The sequence below is a fragment of the Vulpes lagopus genome, chromosome 1, assembly GCF_018345385.1.
Source record: "Vulpes lagopus strain Blue_001 chromosome 1, ASM1834538v1, whole genome shotgun sequence".
In the NCBI taxonomy this organism is placed as follows: domain Eukaryota; kingdom Metazoa; phylum Chordata; class Mammalia; order Carnivora; family Canidae; genus Vulpes; species Vulpes lagopus.
Genome location: NC_054824.1, coordinates 1,642,096 through 1,669,718, shown reverse-complemented (window position 1 = coordinate 1,669,718; position 27,623 = coordinate 1,642,096). Strand labels below are relative to the sequence as shown.

General features: G+C 38.6%; 1 long non-coding RNA gene across 1 annotated transcript in view; it reads right to left on the bottom strand.

Moving 5' to 3' along the window:
- Positions 1 to 1,837: 1,837 nt before the first annotated feature.
- Positions 1,838 to 27,623, bottom strand: part of LOC121479496 — a 41,548-nt gene continuing 15,762 nt past the window's right edge. The window contains exon 2 of the long non-coding RNA XR_005984740.1: positions 1,838 to 1,910. This is a non-coding gene — a long non-coding RNA (uncharacterized LOC121479496). The remainder of the gene's footprint in view (positions 1,911 to 27,623) is intronic.

The window sequence follows — 27,623 nt, the reverse complement described above, 5'->3', positions numbered from 1 at the left end:
ACTGAGCCCATCCAGGTACCTCCTGCCCATTTTTTAACTGGGTTATTTGTGTTTTTGGTGTTGCACTGTATAAATTCTTTATATATTTTGGACAGTAACCCTTTATTGGATCTGTCACTTGCAAATATCTTCTCTCATTCAATAGGTTGTCTTTTTGTTTTGCTAATTATTCCCTTTGCTGTGCAGAATCTTTTTATTTTGATGGAGTCCCACTCATTTATTTTTGTTTTTGTTTCCTTTGCCTCGGGGGATGTATCTAAGAGAGTGTTGCTACAGCTGACGTCAGAGAAATTACTGAAGGGTTGTCTTCCAGGATTTTTATGATTTCAGGTCTCCATTCGGGTCTGTAATACATTTTGAGTTTCTTTTTATTTATTTTTATTTTTTTATTATTATTATTTTTTAGTTTCTTTTTAGTTAATGTATAAGAAAGTGGTGTGGTTTCATTCATTTGCATGTAACTGTCCAGTTTTCCCCAAACTATTTCTATGTGCGTGTCTTTATTTAGAGTAGGCTTCCTTATAGACAGCCTATGGTTGAGTCTTTTTTTTTTTTTTACCTACTCTGACATCTCAGTCTTTTAATTCATTTACCTAGACTATTGAAGTTTTAATTGATTATTGCTATAGTTGGATTAGTAGTCACTATATTGGTTACTGTGGTTTTCTATTTTTCTATTTCTAAATTATTTTCTATTTCTATTCTATTTTTCTATTTCTATTATTATTTCTATTTCTATTATTTTCTAAACCACTATATTGGTTTTCTACTTGTCATCCTTCTTTGTGTCTATTTTTGTCTTCCACTCTTTTTCTGCCTTTTGTAGTTTGAAATTTTTCATCTTTCTTCTGCATATCAATTATATTTCTTCTTTTAACTTTTTTTTATGGGCTGCCCTAAAATTTGCAGTACACATTTACAACTAGCCCAAGTTCACCTTCAAATAACACTAGACCACTTCACAGGTAGTGCTTGCGTTATAGCCAACTATTGCTAATCCCTCTCCCATGCCTTCTGTCATTGTAGTCATTCAATTAAACATACGTAATCAAACACATTGTTGTCATTGCTTTGGACATATTACAGTCTGTTAGATCAATTAAAAATAAAATAAATAAAAGGGTTTTTTTTGTTTTTATTTTACCTTCACTTATTTTATGGTAATCTTCCTTTCTTTCTGTAGATCTCAGGAATACTTGACATGCACATTCTTTCTGAGGGATTTGATTAATATTTGTCTCCCTTCACTACACAGTTCACCCTAAAAACCTAAGATCCATATACTTTACATATTGTCAACTCATTAATTAATTAATTTCACTCTCTTTTTTTTTGCCTAGTACTAAGCACAGGGCCTGCAGTTAAAATTCAGTACATACTTCCTAAGAATGAAACACAGGAAAACAAAATACTTTGTACAGAGGGTGATGGGAAAAGCAGTAGCTTTCGGGTTAAAGCATCTGTGCTCCATCCCCGGTGCTAACCTTTATAGATTGTGACTTCAACAAGTTAATTAACCTCCCTGAGATCAGTTTCCTCATCAGTAATTTGGGTATAAAATTGCCTGCCACTACCCATTAGGATGCTGTGAGATATCTTCAGTGAGAATGCTCGGTCTGGTGCCCAATCCATAAGAAGACCTCAGCAAAACCCTGGCTAAATCTGTTAAGTCATTGGAAAACAACTTGTGAAATTCGTTGCTGGAGTCACTTGGCCTGGAGAATGTTGATCAAATAATTAATTATCCCACACAAGTTGGTTCATATAAATCAGTTCATACACATTTGCAGCATTCACGGCTTAAGATTTAGCAAGTGACCAGGCTGTTAACCGGGAGTGTTTTGCCAAAAATACCATTTGCTATGAAGTGTACAGAACCAGTGACTTCTGCGGTGCAGTCTTGATTTTTCCTAGAGAAAGGTAAAACAAGGAAATTTAATTTTGGTTACAAAGAAAGAAATGCATATTACAGAAAGATGTTTATATTGATAAGGTCAGGTCTTATTTTAAGCTTATCACAGGAAATACCTGAAAGATAATAATTTGCTTGGAAAAGTGTGAGGTACCCTGTTTACCAGAAAAATTCTGGTAGATAAATGGGATGAGACAGTAGAGATAGAAGAATTGCGATTTTTATCAGGTCACAAGATAACTTGAAAACCTGTGGTGGCTATCTCCAGAGAGAGTCACTCTACAAATAATGGAGTCAAAGGAATAAGTGAAAAATAAGAATGAAAAATTACCTATAAAACGTGACATTCCAGGAGGAAGCCCATACATTGATGCAAACACTTGAAGCTCTTCATGTATACAAAACGTTTGTGAAGAAGTCTGGGATTATTCTCTATTGGAAAAACTTCTACATTTAAAGGTGGTCGTACAAAAGCCTTAATGTATTTGGACCCAGAAAATTATCTCCAATAAAGAAATATTTTAAGCACGGCAATATAAGAGTCTGTTCATCAGACTTTTGTTAAAACAAGCAAACTGGTGAAAAAACTGGAATCCAACAGTATAAAATCAGATTATATATCCAAACAATTCAATTCCATAATCCTATACAACCATTAGGTTTATGCTGGAGAATAATACCAATGGCAAGAGAAAATGTCCGTGACATTGAACAGGAAAAAACAAAATCTTAACAATAATATCCACAGTCTGATCACATATAAATGCAATTACACACACACACAAATGTGATAGTGATTTTAATTTAAGCAATACGACATTTTGTAATGAGAAGATATTACTTTTGTAACTAGGAAAAAAAAATAATGCTACATACATACTGATGGTTGTTCAGCAGCATTTGGAAAAGAATTTAAGCCTAACCTATGCCACACAAAGAACCAGTTGCATGAGCTGAAATAACATTAAGAGAAATAATAAACCTGAGCAGCGGCCTCAAAGGCAGATAGTAAAGAGGCATCATCTACCTAACTTAACTGGGCTGGATCAATTTTATCACCAAATCCAAAAGAAATTCAATTTCAATAGATAAATAAATAAATAAATAAATAATAATAAATAAATGTAAAAAAATTTAATTTCAGATCAAGACTATATATATGGTTTGAACCTCTGAGATTTCAGCTTATCAATTGCAGAATAATTAGTGATTTGAATCCAAAACTTCATGTCCACAGAGAAAGAAAAAGGGAATATGGAAGCAAACACAAGTGCATAGATCCCATCATCACCCTATGTAACCAGAATACTATGATTTTAAGAATAACATTACGAAAACAGAGCCAAGGTCCATTATTTTACCTTATCTTTTTTCCGTGAGTTGCCAAAGTGGAGAAGATTATCTATCATTCAATTCAATTATTATTTTACACTTAGAAACCTAAAATTAAAAAAAAAAAAACTGCAACATGCTTTACTGCGTTCTTATCTTAGGAGCCTATGCTTCTAATGTAGCCGATGGATAAAAGAAGCTGTTTAGAAAAGATAAAACATTTTCCAGAAACCTTCTAAATATGATTTTTCCCTATCCATCAGCGCACTCATTTACTTATTGACAGACTGTAACCAACAGTGAAGTTCTGGATGCTGTACGTACTGCAAAGGGCAGTAATCGTACTCAGTTTATAAGGTTTTTGTGACTATTCCATGGGTGTCTGAAATGTCTTCCTACAGGACGGGATCCATAATAAGTTTTATCTACTCGTCCTCCTATTATGAAAACTCAACTCCTAGACTTTATTCCTTTAAAGGATAAAAAAGATAAGGCATATTCTCCCCCCACGCTGCTTGCTCTACATGGTGCTATCAGTGAGCGGCTCGTGAAATCATCCTGGGTGTCTCGTATGACTCAGCACAGGACACAGCCTGATCCTGTAGTAATTCCATGAACAAAGTGCCCCCCCCCCGCCCCCAGATACTTGGTCTAAGTGATGTCAAGGTGTTAGGTTGTTAAATTCCACGGGAAAAGGCCCCGGGACCAGCCACAGTTAACATCCTGTGGGTGTCCCTAAACATTCAGTCATGAGATTTCACCTCTGCAATGTGTTGACAGCCCATAAGGTGCAGATCTGAAAAGGAAGATGGAAAGAGCAGAGGGGTTTTTCCTAAGTCACGAAGCTCGAATGTTGGTGAGCGAACCCCTCCGGACACTTGGTGCCTAGCAAGGCCTGCACTTTTGGGGACAGGACCGGGGCCTGCGGGGCTTCCAGGAGCTGCGTGCTGGGAAGCAAACCTTCTGGCCTCTCAGCGTAGTAAGACCGTAGCAGTTTGGGGCTAGACAATCCCCTTGTCACTACAGACCACTTGGCCCATCGTGCTGTGTTCTCCACATCGTATCCCAAACGTTTCAGGTGGCCTCATCTTACAGGACTCGTGTGATCGAGAAGCCTTCCTTGGTGTCCTCGGCCTAAGTACCCCTGACAGACAAAAGGTTTCTGGGACAGCCTTGCTTAACCGCTTTTAACATCTTTGAAAGAGGATCCAGAAATGATTAAATATTTCAAAATGACCTTTAAATTACCTAGATCGTTGATTGGATGCCTATGAAGGAATTAAAATGATCAAGAAAAATGTCTAAACATACACAAAAGCCTTATTAAGTTATTAGCTGTAAGTTTTCGTATGTTTCAGATTTTTTGTAGAACGTAATAGTGAGAGTTTCCCGAATTCATTCATCAGTCCTAGTAGTTTGTTGGCTTGCTGGAGTCTTTCAGGGGTTTTGTGTATAGCATCAGGTCATCTGCAAACCGTGAAAGTTCGGTTTCTTCCCCACGGGTGTGGGTCGCTTCTGTCCCTTTGGCTCGGCCGCGGCTGAGGCTGGATTCCCAGGGCAGGTGGAGGAGCAGTGGGGGAGGCCCGTCCCGCCTCCTTCCCGGTCCCAGGGCAAAGGCTCTCGGATTGTCACCATTGGCTATGACGTTGGCTGTGGATCTTTCATGGGTGGCCTTTATTGTGTTGAAATTCTGTTGAATTAATGTTGTCATCCATCAAGTTTTTTTGGCATCTATCACAATGATCAAATGGTTTTTATCCTTTCTCTTATTGATACGATGCATCATGTTGATTGATTTGTGAATATTAAGCCGCCTTTGCATCCTGGGAATAAATTCCACTTGATCATGATGAACGAATGTTTTAATGTGTTGTTGGATTTGGTTTGCCAGTATCTTGTTGAGGATTTTTATGTCTATGCTCAACATCGGATATTGCCCTGTAGCTCGCTCGCTCGCTCGCTCTCTGGTGGCGTCTTTATGCGGTTGTGGCCACAGAGGGTGAAGTGAGAAGTTTTCCTTCCTCTTCTATTGTCACCTGGTCCTGGACTTTTGTTTGTTGGGATTTTCTAACTACTGACTTGATTTCCTTGCTGCTTATTGATGTGTTCAAATTGCCTATTTCCTCCTGCTTTGGTTTTGGTAGGTTATTTGTTTCTAGGAGTTTATTCATTTCTTGTAGGCTGTCTTATTTGTGAGCATGTAGGTTCCCTTAAGATTTTAAGATTTTTTTTATCTATTCATGAGCGACACAGGGGTCCTCCCCCACTGGGGTCCTGCGGGTCCTCCCCGCTGGGGTCCCAGGGGTCCTCCCCACAAGGGTCCCGGGGGTCCTCCCTGCTGGGGTCCCTGGAGTCCTCCTTGCTGGAGTCCGGGGGGTCCTCCCTTCTGGGGTCCCGGAGTCCTCCCCCACTGGGGTCCCGGGGGTCCTCCCCGCCGGGTCCCGGGACTCTGCAGCGGTGCCGGCCCCTGGGGGCTGCTCTCACACCGCCAGGCGCGGGGCCCTGGTTTAAGGGTCTGGGCCGCCCGTGGGCTGGAGGGGGCAGGACCCCGCACACCCGTCCTCGGGAGAGGGGACACGCTGCCCCCGGCCAGGCAGCTTGGGCCAAAGGGCGATGCACCCACGGGCGGGGTGTCAGGGCCCCGGGGGCGCCCGTGTGCCTGTAAGGCCCTGTGGGCCCCGATGCCGAGGATGCACGATCTCACCGAGGCGCCCTGGGCGGGTCCTAAGAGGGGACCTGTGGGCACCCCAGGGGTGCACCTGCAGGGCTGGGCGGGGACACAGCGGGCGAGTTGGGGTGACGTGGGCCCTGAGCCGGGGCCTGCGCGTCTCCGGGGAGTGGCACCTGCCAGCTGCCTTGTTCCTGGAGGAACCTTCCAGAGAGTCTGCCCGTCTGACAAGCTGTAGATTGGTAGACAGCTCCCCTGCCGCGTGTCCCAGGCGCTGTGCCGGTCCCCCGGGGTCCCCTGGGGTCTCCTGGCTGTGTCCGCGGTCCCAGTGGAGGACCGAGCCCCCAGGGCTCCCCCAGAACCACCCCTCAGGTCCAGAGCTGCAGGCCAGGCCCCGGGGGCGAGCAGCAGGAGGGCCCCTCCCCCCCACCCCAGGTGCTAAGCTGCAGGCCAGGCCCCGGGGGCGAGCAGCAGGAGGGCCCCTCCCCCCCACCCCAGGTGCTAAGTTACAGGCCAGGTCCCGGGGGCGAGCAGCAGGAGGGCCCCTCCCCCCCACCCCAGGTGCTAAGTTACAGGCCAGGTCCCAGGGGGCGAGCAGCAGGAGGGCCCCTCCCCCCCACCCCAGGTGCTAAGTTACAGGCCAGGTCCCAGGGGGCGAGCAGCAGGAGGGCCCCTCCCCCCCACCCCAGGTGCTAAGTTACAGGCCAGGTCCCGGGGGCGAGCAGCAGGAGGGCCCCTCCCCCCCACCCCAGGTGCTAAGCTGCGGGCCAGGCCCCGGGGGCGAGCAGCAGGAGGGCCCCTCCCCCCCACCCCAGGTGCTAAGCTGCGGGCCAGGTCCCGGGGGGCGAGCAGCAGGAGGGCCCCTCCCCCCCACCCCAGGTGCTAAGCTGCGGGCCAGGCCCCGGGGGCGAGCAGCAGGAGGGCCCCTCCCCCCCACCCCAGGTGCTAAGCTGCGGGCCAGGTCCCAGGGGGCGAGCAGCAGGAGGGCCCCTCCCCCCCACCCCAGGTGCTAAGCTGCGGGCCAGGCCCCGGGGGCGAGCAGCAGGAGGGCCCCTCCCCCCCACCCCAGGTGCTAAGCTGCGGGCCAGGCCCCGGGGGGCGAGCAGCAGGAGGGCCCCTCCCCCCCACCCCAGGTGCTAAGCTGCAGGCCAGGCCCGGGGGGGCGAGCAGCAGGAGGGCCCCTCCCCCCCTGCATCCAGCAGGTGCCCCCCGATGCCCAGGCCTCCATCGCCCTCTGCGGCCTCCCCTGTGGGCTCAGCGGTGACAGGTGTTCCCGCTCCGGGACAGGTGAGCTCAGGGCTTCCTCTGCATCACGGTGGGGATGGACAAGTGTGACGTCCAGGAAAGGTGCCCCCAGAACAGAGAGAACTTTTCCTAACTGGTCCAACATCCTTATCGCATTGAACAAAATCAGTGCTGTGCCCGGATATTGTCTCGCTCTTAGTCTGCTTTCAGAGTGACCCCAGAGGACAAAATTCCCCCCGTGTGGTCCGTTCACCCAACCCAGGGCCCCACCGGTGAGCCTCACCCCCTTGGCTCTTGGCTCATATCAGCATTTTAAGTGACTATCGAGCTAAAAGCAGGTTTGGGGGGTCCGTTTTGCTGATCCCTTGTAACTTTTGTAGGCGACGCTGTCCTGAAAACGACCTTAGACATTCGAGGAATGGCCCACATTCTGTTTCGTTGGGTTTTGTTTGTTTGTTTCTTTTTTTTCAGGGACAGAATTATTTATTTATTTTATTTATTTATTTTTATTTTTTTTATTGGAGTTCAATTTGCCCACATATAGCATAACACCCAGTGCTCATCCCATCAAGTGCCCCCCTCAATGCCCGTCACCCAGTCACCCCCACCCCCCACCCTCCACCCTTTCCACCACCCCTAGTTTGTTTCCCAGAGTTAGGAGTCTTCATGTGCTGTTTCCCTTTCTGATACTTCCCACTCATTTCTTCTCCCTTCCCTTCTATTCCCTTTCACTATTATTTATATTCCCCAAATGAATGAGACCAGATGATGTCTGTCCTTCTCCGATTGACTTACTTCACTCAGCATCACACCCTCCAGGTCCCTCCACGTGGAAGCAAATGGGGGATTTGTCGTTTCTAATGGCTGAGGAATATTCCATTGTATACATAGACCACAGCTTCTCTATCCATCATCTTTTGATGGACACCGAGGCTCCTTCCACAGTTTGGCTACTGTGGACATTGCTGCTAGAAACATCGGGGTGCAGGTGTCCCGGCGTTTCACTGCATCTGTATCCTTGGGGTAAATCCCCAGCAGTGCAATTGCTGGGTCTAGGGCAGGTCTATTTTTAACTCTTTGAGGAACCTCCACACAGTTTTCCAGAGTGGCTGCACCAGTTCACATTCCCACCCACCGTGCAGGAGGGTTCCCCTTTCTCCGCATCCTCTCCAGCATGTGTGGTTTCCTGCCTTGTTAATGTTCCCCATTCTCACTGGGGCGAGGGGGGATCTCAGGGTGGTCTGGATCTGTGTTTCCCTGACGGCCCACATTTTGTCCTTGGCCGAGCGCTCCTTCCTACATCCTTTGAGTTGTCCCTTTCACCCATGAATTTACTGTCAGTTGGATTTGGTTCATGTTCTTTTCATTTTGTGTCCTTGGTGCCGTAGCACTGCCAGGATCTGCAGGGTACTCCGTTCTCCTCCCTGTCGTCAGCAGACACACACGTCTGGGTTTTGTCACTGCATGTTAGTGGCTCGTAGTGATGTCAACGTCGGTTAATGAATTCAGAAAATGACAGCAAGACCAGGTCAGCCTAAAGTTTCCAGTTGACCTTTCACCTAATGGTTTTACGATCCATTGATGACTCGCCTGGATCAATTTTTCATTAGGAGTAAAAACGGTGTTATCATTTCTTCCGCACTTTTTGGGCAGGATTACGGTGTGGAGGACTTGCCCGGATCCATTCAGCTATTTGATTACCCTCAATACAGTTCACACTGGGTATCAAAATGAACGCGGGATTTTTTTCTTGTAATTATTGGTGTTTATTGTACTGAGATGGTGCTCTAGTAATCCCCAGTGGTGTCCAGGAAGTTTTATTTCTCCTTTCTCCTTATCATTATGGACTTTTTTTTTTTTTAATGTTTATTGTTTTCACAAAGTATAGCTCTTCTTTTTTGGTTTTCAAGTTGCACCATGTTGGCCAGAGCATTTCAAGTTTATCCATGTGTTCTTTGGACATACCACATTAGCCTTTATGACATCTTTCTTTTTTATCTTACATTCTAGGTTCATCTGTTATATTTTTTAACCCATAATTATAAATAACCATTTATTCAAAGCACATATTTATCTTTTTTTTTTCTTTTTAAGGTTCAGAATGATATTTAAAAGTCACAGGCTGCCTGTTAGGAGTGGATTGCTCATTCGTTGTCATTAGCATTTTTCCCCCAATGGATAAAGATAGGAAAGAGTTTCATAAAGAGAGTAATAATGTTCATACTGATATTTCAAATTTAACCTCAAGATTAGAGAGCTTTCACTTAACACTTTATCTCTTATGCTGAAAATCTTTGCTCCTGAAAACGACTTTTTAAATCTCTCTTACAATACACATGTAATTATGTCTTAATAACTATATCAATATTATCACTAATAGTAAGATGACTGCATACAGCTAAGTTTTCTTTATAGTTCATTATTTCTTTAGAGTAAAAGCCTGCTATTATTCATTAGATTTGTCTTTTTAATTTTCTTAGAGATTTTTAAAGTTTTATTTGGTTTTGTTGTTTTATTATATAAAACCTCACATGACTTCAAAGATAAACTATACATTAGATATACTTCTAATCTCAGTCTTATTCTTCTTACTTCCATTTTCCTCCATCTTCTTCCTTTTTCTTCTCTGATGGGTGATCTTTTCATTCATTTTTTTGTTTTATTTTTTCATTGTCTCTCTTTCCAAATTTAAGCAAATGAAGTGTCCTTGTTTTGATTCCCATCCATGTCTTACACAAAGTATACCAAGCCATGCACACGGCTGCACACATAGACACTGAACATCACTCCATACCAGTAGGCAGACATCTCTTTAATTTTTTTTTTTTTGCAGATTCATAGTTCACTATGGTAATACCGTAATTTATTCAAGCCATTACCTACTAATAGAATATGGTTATTCCTACCCTTTCACTGTTATACATAATTTTAACGAATAACATTATATATAAGGATGGTGGGATGGATATCTAGAAGTGAAATTGCGTGGCTCCGTCTTTGATATAACTTTGCTAAATTTTGCCAAAATCTTCTCTGTAGGAGTTGTAACACTTTGCAGTCTTGTTAGCAATATATGAGAGTGACTATTTTACTACATACTCACCAACATTGTATATTGTAAGACTTTTTCTTTTGTTTCATTTTGTTTTCCAATCTGTGTGTAAGAAATGGTATCTCAGTGGTGTTTTATCTGCTAGTATTTTTATGAGTGAACTAAAACATTCTTTCATGTATTTAATGGATAATTGTGTGCTATTTTCTCTAAATTATTCGTGTTGCCTGCAAATTTCATATTAAGCTGCTGATTTTATTTTCTTTACATTTAAGAAGTTGTTTGCATTTGAGACAGTAGCTCTTTGTGATATAAATTGCTATTTCTTAGTTTCCCAGGTCTTTTGACATTTTTAATTCAAATTTGTATGTTTATTTAATCAAATATTTTATTTTTTTATTATTTCTTATCAATTCTGAATCATAATTAAGAAAGTTTTTATTATAGACAGGCACAAAGTAATTCACCCATGCTTCCTTCTAGTACTTGTATAACTAATCCAATGATTTAAACGATTAACTTGTCTCACTGATTTTCTATATTAACTCTTCATAGATTATCAAACTCACTGAGATCTATTTCTGAGATTTTCCTTAGTCTTAAAGGCCTTATTATATATATATATTATATTTAGTGTATATTATATAGAGATAATTATATATGGATATAGATTATATAGATATATTATATATAAATAATCTATTATATAGATATATAATATATATATCTTTGCTTCTTTTTAAAATAAGTTTCTTAATTATATATACTTGCTTGATTTTTCCAGCTTCATTGAGGTATACTTGACAAATAAAACTGTGTATATTTAAAGACCACAAGATGATACTTTCATATACATATACACTGTGAAATATTTGCCACCCTAAAATTAAATAACCCATCTATCACCTTAAATAGCTGGTGTGTGTGAGTGTGTGTGTGTGTGTGTGTGTGTAATGAGAACACTTTAGATCTACTATCTTAGCAAATTTCAAGTATATGATACAGTGTTTTTAACTATGGTCATCATCTTTTACATTAGATTCTCAGTCTACATTCATCCAATAATTGAAAGTTTGTAACATTTAGCCAACACCTCCCATTTTCCCCACCACCAGCCTCTGGCAACCACCATGCTACTCCCTGCATCAATGAATTCCATTTCTTTTAGATTCCACACAGTATTTGTCTTCTCCTGTCTGGTTTACTTCACTTAGCATAATGTCTTCCAGTTTCATCCATGTTGTTGCAAATGCCATATCTTCCTTCTTTTTATGGATAATACCCCATTGTGTGTAGAACACATTTTCTTTCTCCACTTATGCATCCATAGACACCACTTGTTTCTGAAACTTAGCTATTGTGAACAATGCTGCAATGAACACAGGGGTGCAGATTCCTCTTCAGAGTAGTAGATTTGGGTTTTTTCTCCCTTCAGAGAGATATTCAAAAGTTGGATTGCTGGGTCATATGGTAGTCCTATTCCTAATTTTGAAGGGTCCCTCTGCACTGTTTTCCATATCAGCTGTACCAATTTACATTCACTAACAGAGTATAAGGGTATATATTTCGCCATTTCCTTGCCAATATGTTAGAAGTGATATCTCATTGTGGTTTTGATTTGCATTTCACTGATGATTGATGTTGAGCACCTTTTCATGTACCTGTTGTTATTTGTATGTCTTTTTGGGAAAAAATGCCTATTCAGGTCCTTTGACTTTTTTTCTTTTTAAAAGAGAGAGGTGGGGAAGGGGCCAAAGAAGAGGGAGAGAATTAAGCAGACTCCATGCCCAGTGTGGAGCCCAATGGAGGGCTTACAATCCTGAGATCATGACACAATCTACTGAGCTACCCAGGCCCCTTTTGACTATTTTTTAAATTGGGTTATTTGGGTTTTTTGCTATTGAGTTATATGAGTTCCTCATATATTCAGATATTAACCTTATTTTTAGATATGTGATTTGCAAATATTTTCTCCCAATCTGTATGTTATTTTTTCACTTTGTTGATTGTTTCCTTTGCCGTGCAGCTTTTTCTGGATCATAAAGAAATAATAAATATGAATAGACATGTAACTAGTACGGAGATTGAATTTGTAATAAAAAGTCTTCCAACAAAGAAAAGCCAAGGACCAGATGGCTTCACTGGTGAGCTCTGCCAAACACTTAAGGAAGAATTAATGCCAATTCTTTTCAAATCTTCCAAATAACTGAAGAGAAAGAAATACTTCCAAAATAATTTGGGGGGCCAGCATGATCCCGAGACCGACACCAGACAAGGATAGTACAAGAAATGAAAATTACAAGCTAATATCCTTGATGAGCATAGATGCAAACATCCTCAACAAAATATTAGCAAATTGAATTTAACAGCATATTAAGGGATTAAACACCATGAACGAATGGAATTTATCTCTGAGATGCAAGATGGTTTCACATACTAAAATCAATAAATGTGATACACTACATTAACAGAATAAAGAATAAAACTATATGATTACTTCGATAAATGCAAAAAAAGCGTTTGACAAAACTTAATGTGCTTTCATGATAAAGACACTCAATAAACAGGTATAGAAGAAATATAATTCAACATAATAAGTGTCACATGTGACAAGCTCATAGCGAACCTCTAGTCACAGAAATTAAGTAGGAAAACATAAACAAAAGGCACTCAAATTGGAAAAGAAGTAAAATTGTCTACAGACAGTAAGTTCTTTTAGGCAGAAACTCTTCAAGACTGTTAGAACTAATAAATGGATGCAGTAAAGTTGCAAGATACGAACGAAATCAGTACACAAAAATCAGTTGTGTCTATACACTAACAACAAACTGAGCGAGACATTAAGAAATTGATCTCATTTACAGTAGAATATAAAACAATAAAATACTTAGGAATCAAGAATTATCTCTTCAATAAATTGTTCCGGGAAAACTACATGTTCATATGTGAAAGAATGAAACTGGATGCTTTACCTTACACCACTCACAAAAGTTAACTTGAAATGGACTAAAGACTTAAATGAAAGACCTGAAACAATAAAAGCACTAGAAGAAAATATAGGTAGAAAGTTCCTTGGCATTTGTCTTCACAATGAAGGACATCAAAATCACATGCAACAAAAGCAAAAATAAACAGTATAAAGACTACAACAAACTGTACCCTTGATTATTGTCTAATGAACTTTAAGACCAATGTATGTATCTTCAATTTAAAAAGGAGCTGCTGGTATTTCTACCTGGGTCATTTTGATTTTGTATATCAATTTGGGAGAATTCAGATCTTCATGAAATTGAGATTTCCAAAAACATAAAATTCCTCTCTATTCAAGTCTACTTTTATAATTTTCAAAGATGTTTTAATGTTTTCCTTAGGCAGGCCTGGCATATTTCTTGCTAATTTTATCCTAGCCATTTCAAAATATTTACTATTATAAATGCTCTACCATTTTAATTTCTAAACATTTTTTTCTTTATTTATTTTAGAGAGAGAGAAAGAGAGCGTGGGAGCTAGGGAGGGGCAGAGGGAGAGAAATCCACAGGCGGACTCCTCGGTGAGCACAGAGTCTGATGGGGACTGGATCCCAGGACCCTGAGATCATGGCCTGAGCCGAAAATAAGTCAGATGCTTAAATGACTGAGCCACCCAGGCGTCCCTAACATTTTAATTTTTAATGGCTATTGCCTATAAATATGAGACTGCTAATTTCTGTACACCAGCTCAATACTCAGCTTCCTTAAAGTATCTCATTGTTTATACTAGTTTTATCATTTATTCTCCTGTTACCAATCCTTATGCTTTAAATTGTTTCTGTTTATTGTCTTTTTTCTTTTTGTTCATTTTTCTCGAATATTTATTTTGTTCACTGTCAGTAGTGAGCATCTTATTTTGTTCCACAATTTACATTAATGGCCTGATATGAGTGTGTGTGTGTGCATGCATGTGTGTATGGTGTATGTGTCCATTTGCAAATGCATAGATTCATTTTTATCTGGTGGTTCTTTTACAAGGAATCTGTGTTGAATTATGCAATTCTTTTATTGGCGTCTATGGAAATAGCTATCTAATATGTCTCTTTAAATATCTTACTATGAAACATATCCCATCAAAGAAAAACTGCATCCGATGGTGTTAAATCGTCAAGGAAGGCTTTAACTCAAGACTTGTGTAATAGGGAAGACGTTGAATCCAACTCAGTTGAAACAAAACGCGGAGTATTTTTAATCCCTGTGAAGTTAGTGAAAAGGTCCTGGAAGACATTGGGGAGCTTGGTCCATGTCATTAGACCATCTGTGTTTGCTTTTTTGGTACTTTTGGAAGTTGGTCCCCTACCTTCTCGGGAGATCGGAGACCTATCTTTCTTGATGATTACATTTCAAGGGGATGGTTGCCAGGTCCTTGAGAAAAACATTGCTGGGCTGTAAAACTGGCAGGAGGTTGGGAGATTTATCTATACTTGAAAAGGTCAGAGAAAGGATTTGCAATTACAAATTTTCTGAAGTAAATGCTCTGAGAAAAAGAAGCTCAGAGATGTATAGCAGGAAGAAATCTAACCTTTAGTCAGCTGAGGAGAACATGAAGGCCGTCTTGGTCAGTGTTGATCAATTTTCTTGCCATTATGAACAGGCCTCTTTGGACAATATGTATTATATTTAAATATAATGTAGGATTTTATTATCTAGTATTTCATCTAAATTTTGGCATTGATATTCATTAGTAATATTTGTTTCAATCTTTTTTTCAGATTGGCTTTGAAAGTTTTTCTTCTTTCAGTATTCTCCAGAATAATTTCAGCAAATTTGGAACTATTGGATTTTTAAAGATTTGTTATACACATCTGGGCATGGTTCTCTTTTATGGGGCATCTCTGAAAGTTTTCTCTATTTTTAATATAAAAATGTATATATTGAGACATGCATCTTTCTTAAGATTACATTTGGTAGATTATTTTATATGTATCTTCAAATTTATTTGGCTAGAAATGCATAAATACTATCGTTGTATGTTGTTCATTTTTCAAATAAATAGGTTTTCATTAAGTTCTTACTCATTATTTTTTTTTCTTTCTTTTTTGCTTTCTTTCAGATAACTTTTTTAATCCTTGGATTTTTTTTGTTTGTTTTTTAAGTAGGCTCCACACTCAGCATGGGGCCTAACACAAGGCTTGAACCCAACACACACACACACACACACACACACACACACACACACATACAACATGCAGCTGAGATCAAGACCTGAGGTGAGATCCAGTCAGATGCTTAACCAACTGAGCCACCCAGGTGCCCTATAACTTTTTAATTCCTTTTCCAGCTTTTAAAGTTTGGTGTTTATTTATTTGTTCTTTTCCTCATTGTAATTAATATATTTAATGCTATATTTTCTTGTTTTATTACGTCTTAAGAATTCTATATATTTTGATCATTATTTTTTTAAAAACTCTGCAATTTAATTTTGTATTTCCCCCTTTGATCCTAGGTATGCTTACTACTGCAGTCCTGGGTTTCCAAGTGTAAAAGTTCTTTCGTATTGGTTTTATTGCGTTGTGATCAGGGAAATGCTGTTTGCCTTACAGTGGCCTAGCAATCAATTTCCATAAAACATCTCATACGCATGTGAAAAATATAACATCCGTTACTGGAGAGCAGAAATTGATACACTATTGATTATATCAGTTAGATCTCAATATCCTTACTCAATTATTTTCCACTTCATGTGTCCAGGTATTGGAAGGGTGTGTAAAATCCTTGTATCTAAAATATATCTATTTATCTTTGCTTTTCTTGTAGTTTCTACTTCACAAAAGTTTCTCATGTGCTGCTTGGTCCATAGATATTAATTAATATCAAATTTTTGACATGAATTTTACACTTTAACCTTATAGAGTGTTATTCATTGTCTTGTTTATTGTTTTTGCTCTTGTCTGTGTTGTCTGATATCAAATTCTTAGCTATTGCTTGCCTTCTATTTGCATTTGTCTGGTGTCTCTTGGACCATCCTCTTCTGGAAGTAATTCTAGGTGTAATATTTTAGACCTTTCTGAACACTTCTCAAAGTGACTTGGAAGTGATTGTTGTACCTGACCCTGTATGAACTTTACTTACTCATGTTGGATATGTCACCACTTTCAGGCAATCTCACCCATAACCATCTGTGCTCAGCTTCTGACTTTCGGTCTCTGCAGTCATACCAACATGCTTCTATTTGACATGCACAATCAATGGATTAGACTTTCCTTCAACATCGATGCCTCGTAGTCTGATCTTTTCACAGGAAGTCATTCAGAGAGAGTGGCACCTGGGGCTCTGTCCTCGGGAGGGAGATGGAGTGGTAACCAAGTGCAGTATTTCTCACAGCAACTAGTGATCGTAGTAGGAAGTACGAAAGTAGCTCCTGGATATTGTGTAAGCAATTATTTTCAGTGAGCGTATATATTTGGTTGAGTGTGGGGATAAATTTCCCTTCATTTTCATGTCATTTAGGCTTTTAGTCTTAACCAAATGCTTTATATGTGTATTGAAAACAGAGGCAGCCTCTCTCAGTTTCTTCAGAAGTTGTTCTATGATCAACAACTCTTTTTCTACTTGTTTCTGCATTTCAAACAATCCATCGCTAGTGGCTGAGTGTTCTGCAGGCCTGTACCTGCTTGGTCATCCTAGGTTTTGCCAATGTGCCTGTTCTGGCCTGTGACTGAAGTATAAAGTGGGAGCTCTGACCTCATGTCACCTCCCCATACATTCATTTTTAAGCTTTTGGAATCACTTGGTTTTGATGTGTATTTAGGAAAAAGCACATTTTTGTATTTTACTTTGTGAATATGATTTTTTTCTTCTAGGTTGGTTATCCTCATTTACATTTTTTATAAAAACAATATGTTTGGTCTTTAATTTTGTCATATTGTTTCATGACGTATTTAGTCTTTATATAAAACTTTATAATGTTTTATTTTTTTTCCTGTGCTTTTTAAAAATTTTTAGAGGGGGACTACTTTTTATGATGGATAAGTTTTCATTTTTCCAAGGTGCATTTTGATACTAATATCCTTATATAAAATCCTTAGTCAACCCTTCCTTAAATGCTATATATTACCATTTTACTCTAGGCATTCTTCTCCCCTCCCACTTTATCCTTCCCTTTCTAATTTTAGTCACTATTATTATCTTGTCTATTTTAAAAGAAAAGACAACACACTCTACCATCTTTTCCTCATTCTTATATTTTAGTTTTAAATTCACTCATAAACATATGTACCGGTTCACCCCAAACATATATCAACATTTGTTGGTCATTTTAAGGTTACCAGAAATTTGTTGTCTAATGGATTTCTCGGGAGAAGCTCATTCAAACAAAATTTCCCAAGTTAAAAAAAATTCATTAATATTTGCCTGTGGCTTTCACAGTATATAAAATACTTGGCTCACATTTTCTTTTCTTGAATATCTTGAAAACGTTGTCTGATAATCTTCAGTTGGTACTTCAATGAAATAAGATATCAGAGTTATATCCGATGCCATTTTTCTTTTAGCTAACTCTTTTTCCAGATCTCAAGAAATTATTTTTGTTTCTATTAAGGTTTAATTGTTGTTTTAAGAATTGTCTTAGTTTTTATTATTTTGAATAGAATTTCCAAGATAGAGAGTATATCTTTATAACATTCAGATTCCAATTTTCTTTAGTGTAAATAAGCTTTCAGAATCACAGTTATAACTATTTCTTATGCTTAATTGTGTTGCACTTCCTTTTTGGGGACTCGGTTAGACAAACATTGGATCTTTTTGTATACCTTTTATATCTATTATATTTTCTCCAAACCATTCTTGACTATTTTTTTTGTTGTTATTTATTTCCTTTTCATTCCCTCCCTATGATTTCTTTTATGTCTGTCTGCTTCAAATTGCTATTTAGTGTTGCTTTTTAAAGTTTCTTTGTTCAGTTTTCTTTTTTCATTCTTCCTTTTTAAAAACTCACTGCCCTGTGATCAAGACCTGAGCTTGAGATTGAGAGACAGATGCTTAACCGATCAACCAACCAGGCACCCCTAGGTTCCTTATTTCTGGATTCATATCCTTCTATTATTTAGTCAAATCATTTCAAAACTTTTATTTATGCCTTCTAATATTTATAATGCTATTTTTAAAAATATTAAGTAAAAATCATCACATTTTTTATGAGCAACTTTTCTTGGAGTGTTTTATTTAACTACTAGAATATTGTTCATTTTATCTTCATCTCTTTACTTTCAGTACCTTGGTTTAGAATTTAATACCGATTTCTTTTTTTTGTTGTTGAATGCTATTTCTTTCCCTTTCCTCAGACACTCCTGGGCTATTAAGAAGGTGTTTCTGTGGGGGCAGGGATGAGTCAGTGCAGTTGTCTTGTTCAATAGCTAAAGTGTCTCTTCTCTGTTAGAACCATGAATTATTTAAAAATATGGTCTTCTTGTGAAACCACTTTTCAGAGATGCAAAGATAAGCCTGTTTAAGGAACACTCACTTCCATCTCATTTTTATCTAAAGCTTTATGGGTTGCATCTGCATTATTGGACATTGTGAGGTGTGAGCTCTATTGCAAACACAACAAAGTGACTTGGATCTTCACTCCATTCCTATAGTTAATTCTTGTTTCACTTCTTGGCCCTTGTAATTCTTACTTCTAGAGCCAGGATTCAAATTTAGATGTAACTCCTCCTAAGTCCTTGCCCTTTAGGGTTTATTAATAAGTCTATTTCAAGGTGCATGATTAAGATTTCAGAGTTGCTTCCTATCTCACCCATGAGCAGCCACTAAATCATTTTCCACTTTTGCAGCGTCTAAGGCAAATTAAATACAATCTGCTTCCAAGAAAGAAAGAAGAAAACAGCGGCGGAACTGATTAATTGGATGACCCTTAACTGTGGAGCTGTGTCTGCCCCAGTTTTGGAACAGTCCCCACAAATGGCAAAGGTGAATACTTTTGGCCACAAATCAGCGTATCTTACTGACCTTGCTCTTTTTTTTTTTTTTTCTTGCCGGTACTGACAATATAGGATAATACAGGACCTGGTTTTTATATTTTTTAAGTATCAACAGTTTTCTGTGATTTCAGGAGCGAGATGTTGGAGGAGAATCTGCTTGATGTTTTCAAAACTCCTATTTCTTGACAAATTTAGAGTTGTGTGACTAATAAGGAGAAGATGTTCATTCACTCATTCCTCCAGTTGCTTCACATCTGGTGTCCTTGTTATTCCACTTCAGTGAGATTCTCCTCATCTAATTTTATTACAGTTCATGTGGGGATGCTATGATTTATAACTGAGTCTAATGAGATGCAGAAGCTGCCACCTTGTTGAGAAATAAAAAGTGGAAATCCCTATTCTTTCTAATTTGTTGAGCTCTGATGCACTTGGTCTACTCTGTTAGAGCTACATACATACATATATATGATGTACTAGATATCACATATATGCATAAAGACATATAGTGTAAGCATTAAGAAAAAAACAATAGAAAAACATCATGATTTTGTGTGGTTATTTACTAAAGCCGAAAAGGCAAGAGTTTTGGAGGGGTGACATCAAAATTTGAATCCTGGCTCTAGAAGTACTAAAGAAAGCTGTGTATCCTTGGGGTTGGCAGAGACTTGAATGCCACGTCTTAACTTAGGGTATTATTCTAGAAAAAGTCCATATTTAGAGACATTGAAGCTAATATAAAAGTTCTGAAGAGTCATCAGGGACCTGGACCCCTTTCTATTTTCTCCCCTGCTACCCTTAGCGCATTGCTTCTGAAGTTGCAGTGCATTGCTTCCTCCATCAACGTTACATGAAAACTTTCTTCTAGAACTCTGTCTATCATGTCTAGTGTCTCAGGCAGAAAAAGGGAAAGGGATTGGGGGTTTCCTAAAACCTCAAACAATGACTTCTCTCACATCTTAGCGACATCCCTAAATATAGGGAGGCTGGATAAAATGGTTTTGGAGCCCAGTGCCTCACCATCACTCCATTAAATTAGTATTCTGTTATTAAGAAAGAAAAGGAAAACAAATAATATGTAAAAAAAAAAAAAAAGAAGAAGAAGAAGAACCCAGTAGTCTCTCTAACCCTTCAGCTCAAGTAATCATCCCTCATTCTCAGAGGGAGAATAAAAACAGAATACTGTGGGGAAAGAAGTGCTACGTAGCATGTCCTACAGCATGTGGGACTATATCAAGGCTGGGGAGCTGCCCTCAAAGGACGTCACAGCGGAGGCAGTGCTGTCTTGGGCAAGAGTAGCACAGCTTTCAAGGAGCTGTCTGAGAAGCAGGTGGAGCCCCAGAGAACCAAACTTGGGGTAAAAATGTAATATTAAGTGACAATGATAAAACTTTCAAGAAACAAAAAGCTCTCATGCTTAAGACCTTGCTTTTGTTAAGTTGAGCAAAAGTCTCTAAATTGCTAGCAAAGAGATTTTTTTTTCTTAAAAATGCTTTGTAGCACACTTATATATTAGCATCTCCATACCTCTTCCTTTGCAATATCGTAAGTACTGGTGTGCCTCTAACCAAGCAGTAGGTTTAAACAGAAAGCCAAATAAAAGACAAGATGCTATTAGGAGAAAATTATGAGTATATTAAAAGCATAGAGAAAAGCAGATTAGAGTGGTCGAGATCTGAGTCAGTCCTATTAAACAGAAAGTGCAAAGCTCCTTCAGGATCATTTACTTCAGGAAAAAGTGAGGTACATGAAGAGTCAATGTTACGTGGCTAGAAAGATACACCTTAAAAAAATCAATTGATTGCTTAATAAGCAATTGTAGCAAAAATTTTATTATGGCAGATAAGTCATGAACATTTTAAAGTGCTCAGAAACTTTGTTTTAAATCATCCAGGGGCTCATTGGTCAAGTATCCACAGCTTCAAGTACTGCAGCCCAAATGCCAGGTGGTGAAACTCCATCTAACTCAATACCCACTCGGGTCTTAATGCCACGGTACTTATGGCCTGACTTAAAGAGTGGGAAAGAAGATTTTTCCATTTCTAATAGTTGTCAAGTAGCACATGAGGCATTTGTGTTCTAAAGAAGTAACAGAGAACCATCTCGTTTTCAGAAAATGAAAGATCATATATTTGCCAAGTACAACCCAAATGTCTCTTTTATCACCGCATATTTTGTCAATTGTGACCCTGGCAGGCTTCACTCTGTTTTTAAAGGACATTTTAAAATCTGGTTCAATCATTTTCAGTTAATTATAGCACTCACATGTTAACTAATGGCTTCCAACTGGATGCCAGATTATAGATAGGAAGGGAAACGTGCTGAAATACTGAGTGTTAACAAGTGCAGCCATCCTGAGGATAACATCTGGAAGTGGAAAGACTACTGTAAGCGTGTGAACTTGTACAGAGGGAGAAAAAAATTGTCAGTCATTTTCTGAATATGAAGTTCTACTGGATAAATATTGCTTAAGCCACTGGAAAAGAAAACCAAAGCTCATCACACAGAAGCTGAAATTATTGACGCGCCATAGATTTTCGACTCTGGACTCAGGGACTTTGCATAGGGTGTTCCCTCTCCCGGGACCACTTCTACCCCGCTGCTCACTACCTCCTAATCATCTTAAAGGTGATAATTCTTTATGCAATCGCAGCATGGACTAGGGCCTTTATCCCATTATCTATTTATTCCTATTTCTTTAATGTCTCCCCTAATATTCTATACTCCCTTAAGAGCAGTAGCGCACTGGCTATTATTCTATCTCCACACCAACTCCAACACCCAGCAGCCCTGAAGAAATCCTTGTTTAATGGATGAATGAAAATAATGCATTTCAGAGGCAGTTAAATATTTACTAAAATGTGGATACGTAATTCAAGTTCTCTCCCGTTCCTACATCTTCATAATTATTTTCTGAGAAAGAAATTAGGACGTTATTTGGAAATAACTGTGCCTTACCACAAAAAAAAAAAAAATCCATTTGAGAGAAATTTGGTCCTGAAAATGAAAAGCTTTCTCTATTTCTCTTGTCTCAATGAGGATTCAAAATGTTTTCTTCTAGCCACCAATTTTCTTTTTCCTCATGGGAAAATCCTGCCAAATCTTCCACATACACCATCACTTCAGGATTTTGATGTACCAATGGCCTAGAAGATTTGCAAATAGAAGTTCTGGTGTGTTGCATTTCTTTCTATTTTGCAGAGAACTCATTGGTGATACAGGGTAGATTTTGTTCAAGCCTCAGGAATGTGACCGTCTCATTAGAACTTTCAAAGGACGTGATAAGTAAGGGTGATAAATGAAAGCACCTTTACAGGAACGAATTGCATAAATTCCCAAAAGTGGAAGAAAGTAAGAGAACAAATGTTTGTATCGATGATGACCTGTGTCCTAGGCACCCTGTTGAACACTTTACAAAATGTAGTGGCTAAGAATACAGGCTCTGGACTCGGACCACCAAGGTTCAAATTTATCTTTGACATTTAGTAGATGTGAGACTTTGGAAAAGCTTCTGAATCACCATTGTAGTTACATACCTGAGCCTCAATGTTCTCATCTGTAAAATGGAGGCAGCTCTAGGTCATACTGATAGGATTTGGGGGAGTTTTAATAATATATGTGTTATGTAGGTCGGCTCTGGCACATAGAAAGTGCACATGTGTGTGTTTGCTTCTGTTATTGTCATCAGTATTTGAACCCAGATCAGTTTTTTTTTTTTTTTTCTAAAATCTCTACAGTGGGAAGTTTAAGTTTCCTGTCCAACATCCTGAGTGAAATAGCAAACAGATATTTTCCTTTGAAGGAGTCAGGAAAATCCTAAAGTCTCGTGATTGATTTGCAGAAAGAAAGTAAAGGCTGTATCATTATTTTGAAAACCAGGCTATTCGTGTGAGCACTGGTTACTAACAAAAAGCACGTGGGCATCTCCTGTCTCCCAGATGATAGGCATGTGTCTCACTGAATAGCACCGACGATTTTTTGAGTGATATTTCTCATCCAAGTTGAGTTTTGAAAAATATTTGGTAGAAAGTGAAGGTGAAGACAATTGAGAAGCTGGAATATAATCAATCGATAGTCAAGTAGGAGGATGCACAACTAGAGACGTCTTCCACAGAAACCGACCAAGAAACATTCTCTATCATCTCAATTGATCCATCTAACTGTGGTGTACACTTGACAGTGATGAAAATAAGAGTTACTATCTTGAATAAACGTACTTAAGCAGCCACAAAGACTATCAAGAAAAAGGAAGGCAGTTTCTGAAGCAATCAAAACAAAGTCACTATTCATGTTTGGCAAGGGAAATTGTTGTTTTCCTGATATTTTAAGCTGAATACATTTTTTTATCTATACTTCCTGATTCTCTTTTTACATGTGATATATCAGAACAGTCTACTCTCACTATCTGTGCACCATTTTATAAGACATGCTGTAAAGTGAGGGGGAAATCTCAAACACTTACATGGTTGTCCCCTGGTCCAATGCCACAATTTTTTTAATGAGATCAATAATTTCTTGTTCTGATAGTTTTAAGATGATCTATCAGCCACTGAGATTAAAGCCTATGATACCAAATAAGAAAACAAACAAAATCTTTATAAGCTTTATGTTACGTAGATTACAAAGAAGGTTTTCGAAGGAAGCTCTTTACTGATGTGAAAGATCAGATTCTAGCCAAATGGCCCAAAAGATTCTGGTTGGCCAGTAGGTGTTAATCTTTGCCATCTTTTGAAAAGTCATTTTTTAAAACTGATGCTATTCAGCACAGTCTCTTAAATAAATGGTGTGGGGAAAACTGGGCACCCCCTGCAAAGGAATGAAACTGGAGCCCTGATACCATATATAAAAATTAACTCAAAATGGACTAAAGACTTGAACAGAAAACCTGAAACCATAAACTCTTAGAAGAAAATGTAATCCCCTTAACATTGGTCTTGACATTAGTTTGTTGGATTTGACAACAAACGTGAAGTCACAAAGAGCAAAAATCTACATCAAACTAAAAGGCAAACAATCAAAAATATTTTTTAAGATTTTATTTATTTATTCATGAGAGACAGAGAGAGAGAGAGGCAGCGATACAAACAGAGGGAGAAGCAGGCTCCATGCAGGGAGCCCGAAGCGGGACTCGATCCCAGGACCAGGATCACACCCTGAGCCGAAGGCAGATGCTCAACCACTGAGCCACCCAGGCATCCCAACAATCAAAAATATTAAAAGGCAATGTACTGCATAGGATAAAATATTTGCAAACTATCTCTCTGATAAAAGGTTACTGTCCAAAATAGATGAAGAATTCATACAACTGAAGAGTATTAAAAAAAAACAAATAAAAAAATCAATCTGATTAAAAAATAAACAGAGGATCTCAATAGAAATTTTACCAAAGAGGAATAAAAATGACCAACAGGTACATGAAAAGGTACTCGACATTATTAATCACCAGGGAAATGTAAATCAAAACTACAATAAGATATCACCTAACACCTGTTAGAATGATGGTCTTTAAAAAGACAAAAGATATTAAATGTTGTCAAGGATGTGAAGTAAAGAAAACCCTGTGAGTGTAAATTGGTATAACGTCTATGGAAAACAGTTTCTCAATAAATTAAGAAGAGAACCGCTATTTGATCCGGCGATTCCCCTTGTGTATATACATCCAAGGGAAACAGCATCACTATTAAAAAAAAAAAAAAATACCTGCAGCCCTACGTTAATTGCCATATTATTTGCAATAGCCAAGACCTCTAATAGCCGAAGTTTCCACCTACGGAAAAATAAAGAAAACATGGAATGTACACACAATGGAATGTTAGCCATAGTTAGTTAGCCATAAAAAGAAGGAAATCCTGCCATTTGGGACAACGTAAAGGACCTTGAGGACATTATATTATATTAAGTTCAGTAAGTCAGCAGAAAGACAAGGAATGTATGATCTCACTTATATAGAAAATCTTTAAAATATGAACTCAAAGAACAAAACACAGATGGGATGTTCCCCGACGTGGGAGGGAGGGAGTTGGGGAAATGGATGAAGGTGGTCAAATGGTGCAACCTTCCAGTAATAAGGTGAATAAATTCTGGGGATGAAATGTACAGCGAGGTGACTCTGTCGTTCATGAAGTAGCGTATATTTCAAAAGTTGCTAAGAGAGTAGATCTCAAAAGTTTCCATCACAGGAAAAAAATATAAACAAATAATATGAAAAAAATATAAACAAATAATATGAAGGATGCACTCTGGCATTACTGATGAGTGTTATTTTAGTGTTTTTAAAATAAAATAAAGCAAATAATTCCCTTGATACATATCATTATAATCACCACCGCCGAACCTCGAGATTTAATTCTTTTTTTTTTTTTTTTGAGATTTGATTCAAATGACACTTCAGATCCTCAGATGTGTATGGGTTATGGGCAGCAAGGCATGTGAAGAACACAGACGAAGGAACATCTCATTTTATCACTAAGTTATATTTTCAGGATTGATCATATACAGAGATTATGAGAATTCTTAAGGCGTCAAAAATATGTCTCCTACAGAAATCACATGCTTCATTCCAATTGAGCAATAACACAACATTTTCTTGGAAATAACTATAATTCACTGCAAAGCTTGAGGTAATCATTTACTTAGGAGATATTTTTATATTCTGGTTTTTGTTGAAATAGTCTTCCTAACATGGTATCATTGGTACAGAAAGTTTTTATTTTTCTTTTTATGTTTATAGTTATGTTGAAAAATGAAATCATGATACATAAAAGTTCTCTAGAAAACTTTTTCTCTTCAATTGTAAAATGGTTTATACTGTAAATCTTACCACCTCTCTTAAATGCAACCCAAATCGGGTATTATCGGTGAAATAAAAATGAGTACCTTATACTCACTATTCAGAGGGAAAAGAACTCTCTTTCAAATAAGCATTATTGATTCCCTTGATAAGGATATTTATGATCATCTGAAGAATCACCTTAATCTATGCTTATTTAAAATGGAATAAGGCAATAGGAAATAACCTTTCATTCCTTAGTGTGGTAAGATCGCAAAGGTACTTTATAGACATATTTCCTAAGTGATTTCAAGGGGTGTTTGTCTGTATTCTTTAAATATAATGATTGTTGAATATTTTGTTTTAAAAATTCAATCAACAATTTGAGGTTGTTAATTGTCATGTGCATGGTTCCTAAAAGTCTATATATTTAACCCACACATGCCTTGACCTATGTCTAAAACTAGATTATTAGAAAAATAAAGTGATGTTTCCTACTATTTTAATATTATTACTTCCATAGATATAGTCCTTCCCTAGAAGGCAATCTCAGGTTATGAGACACTTCATGTAATTATTATTTGAGATAAAAATTACATATAGTGCAATGTACAGCTCTTAAGTATATAAAGCAGTGAGTTTTGATAAATGTTTATACTATGCAACTACAAGGAAAGTCCATTTGTGCCACTTCCCATCAATCTCCACCTCCACCACCTCCAACCCCACAAAAAACCACCATTCTGAAATCTGTCATCAAATATTAGCTTTATATGTTCCTGAAATTCATAGAAATGGGATCACAAATTATATATTCTTTTGTATTTTGTTTATTTTGGTCAACATGGTCATTTTTGAGCCTCTTCCACAATTAGTTCATTCCTTTTACTGCTGGATAATGTTCAATCATATAAAAATACGAAGATCCATTAATTCATTTTCTTGTTGATAGTTTCTTAGATCAGTTCCAGTGTTTGTTGGTTTTATTTTGCATAATAAGTTTACTTTTTAAGGCATATACACAATAAACCAGGTAAATAGTCAATCAGATCTTCACTTCCACCAAGTATGATCTGTCCTTGAACTCTTCCACGAAGTTTCAATCTCTAAACATCTTAAATTCAATAATAGTCCTTTCCATCACAGTCCATGAGTTTTCTATGTTGAATTTAATTGTGGTTTTCTTCTCTGTTGGCTTACTTTTTGAAGGATCTCTAGTAAACCGTGTTCTGATACGTTCCCAGTGGGGTGTCCATATCTTGCCATCTGTGTGAGGTAACCTTCTACTGCTTTGGGTTTTTTCAGGCTTTCCAAGTGCTAAATTACTTCAAGAGGCCCCGGGCTGACTGATCCAGGACTTGGGGTTGGGATACTGTCTCTCATTTCTGCTTCCCTGTGCTTTGCTTCCCTCTGTGCTGCACCAACAGGAACTTGGCACACAGCAGACCCTCAAACGATGTCGAATACTCGGGTCAGAACACTCAAACTTTAGAAAACAATTTGGTTGGAAGGCCGTTGAAGCCAACTGCACCTAATGCTGAGGGTGCACAGAGAGCCAGAGCCCAGGGGCTGGGGCGGAGGCGGAGGGGTGTCTGCACTCCCAGGGCCCACTTGCTGGAGCCGGGCCAAGATCCTGCCCAGAGGCCCTGCCCATTTCAGGGTTTAAAAAGAAAATTCATGAGTAAGATATCTGTATCT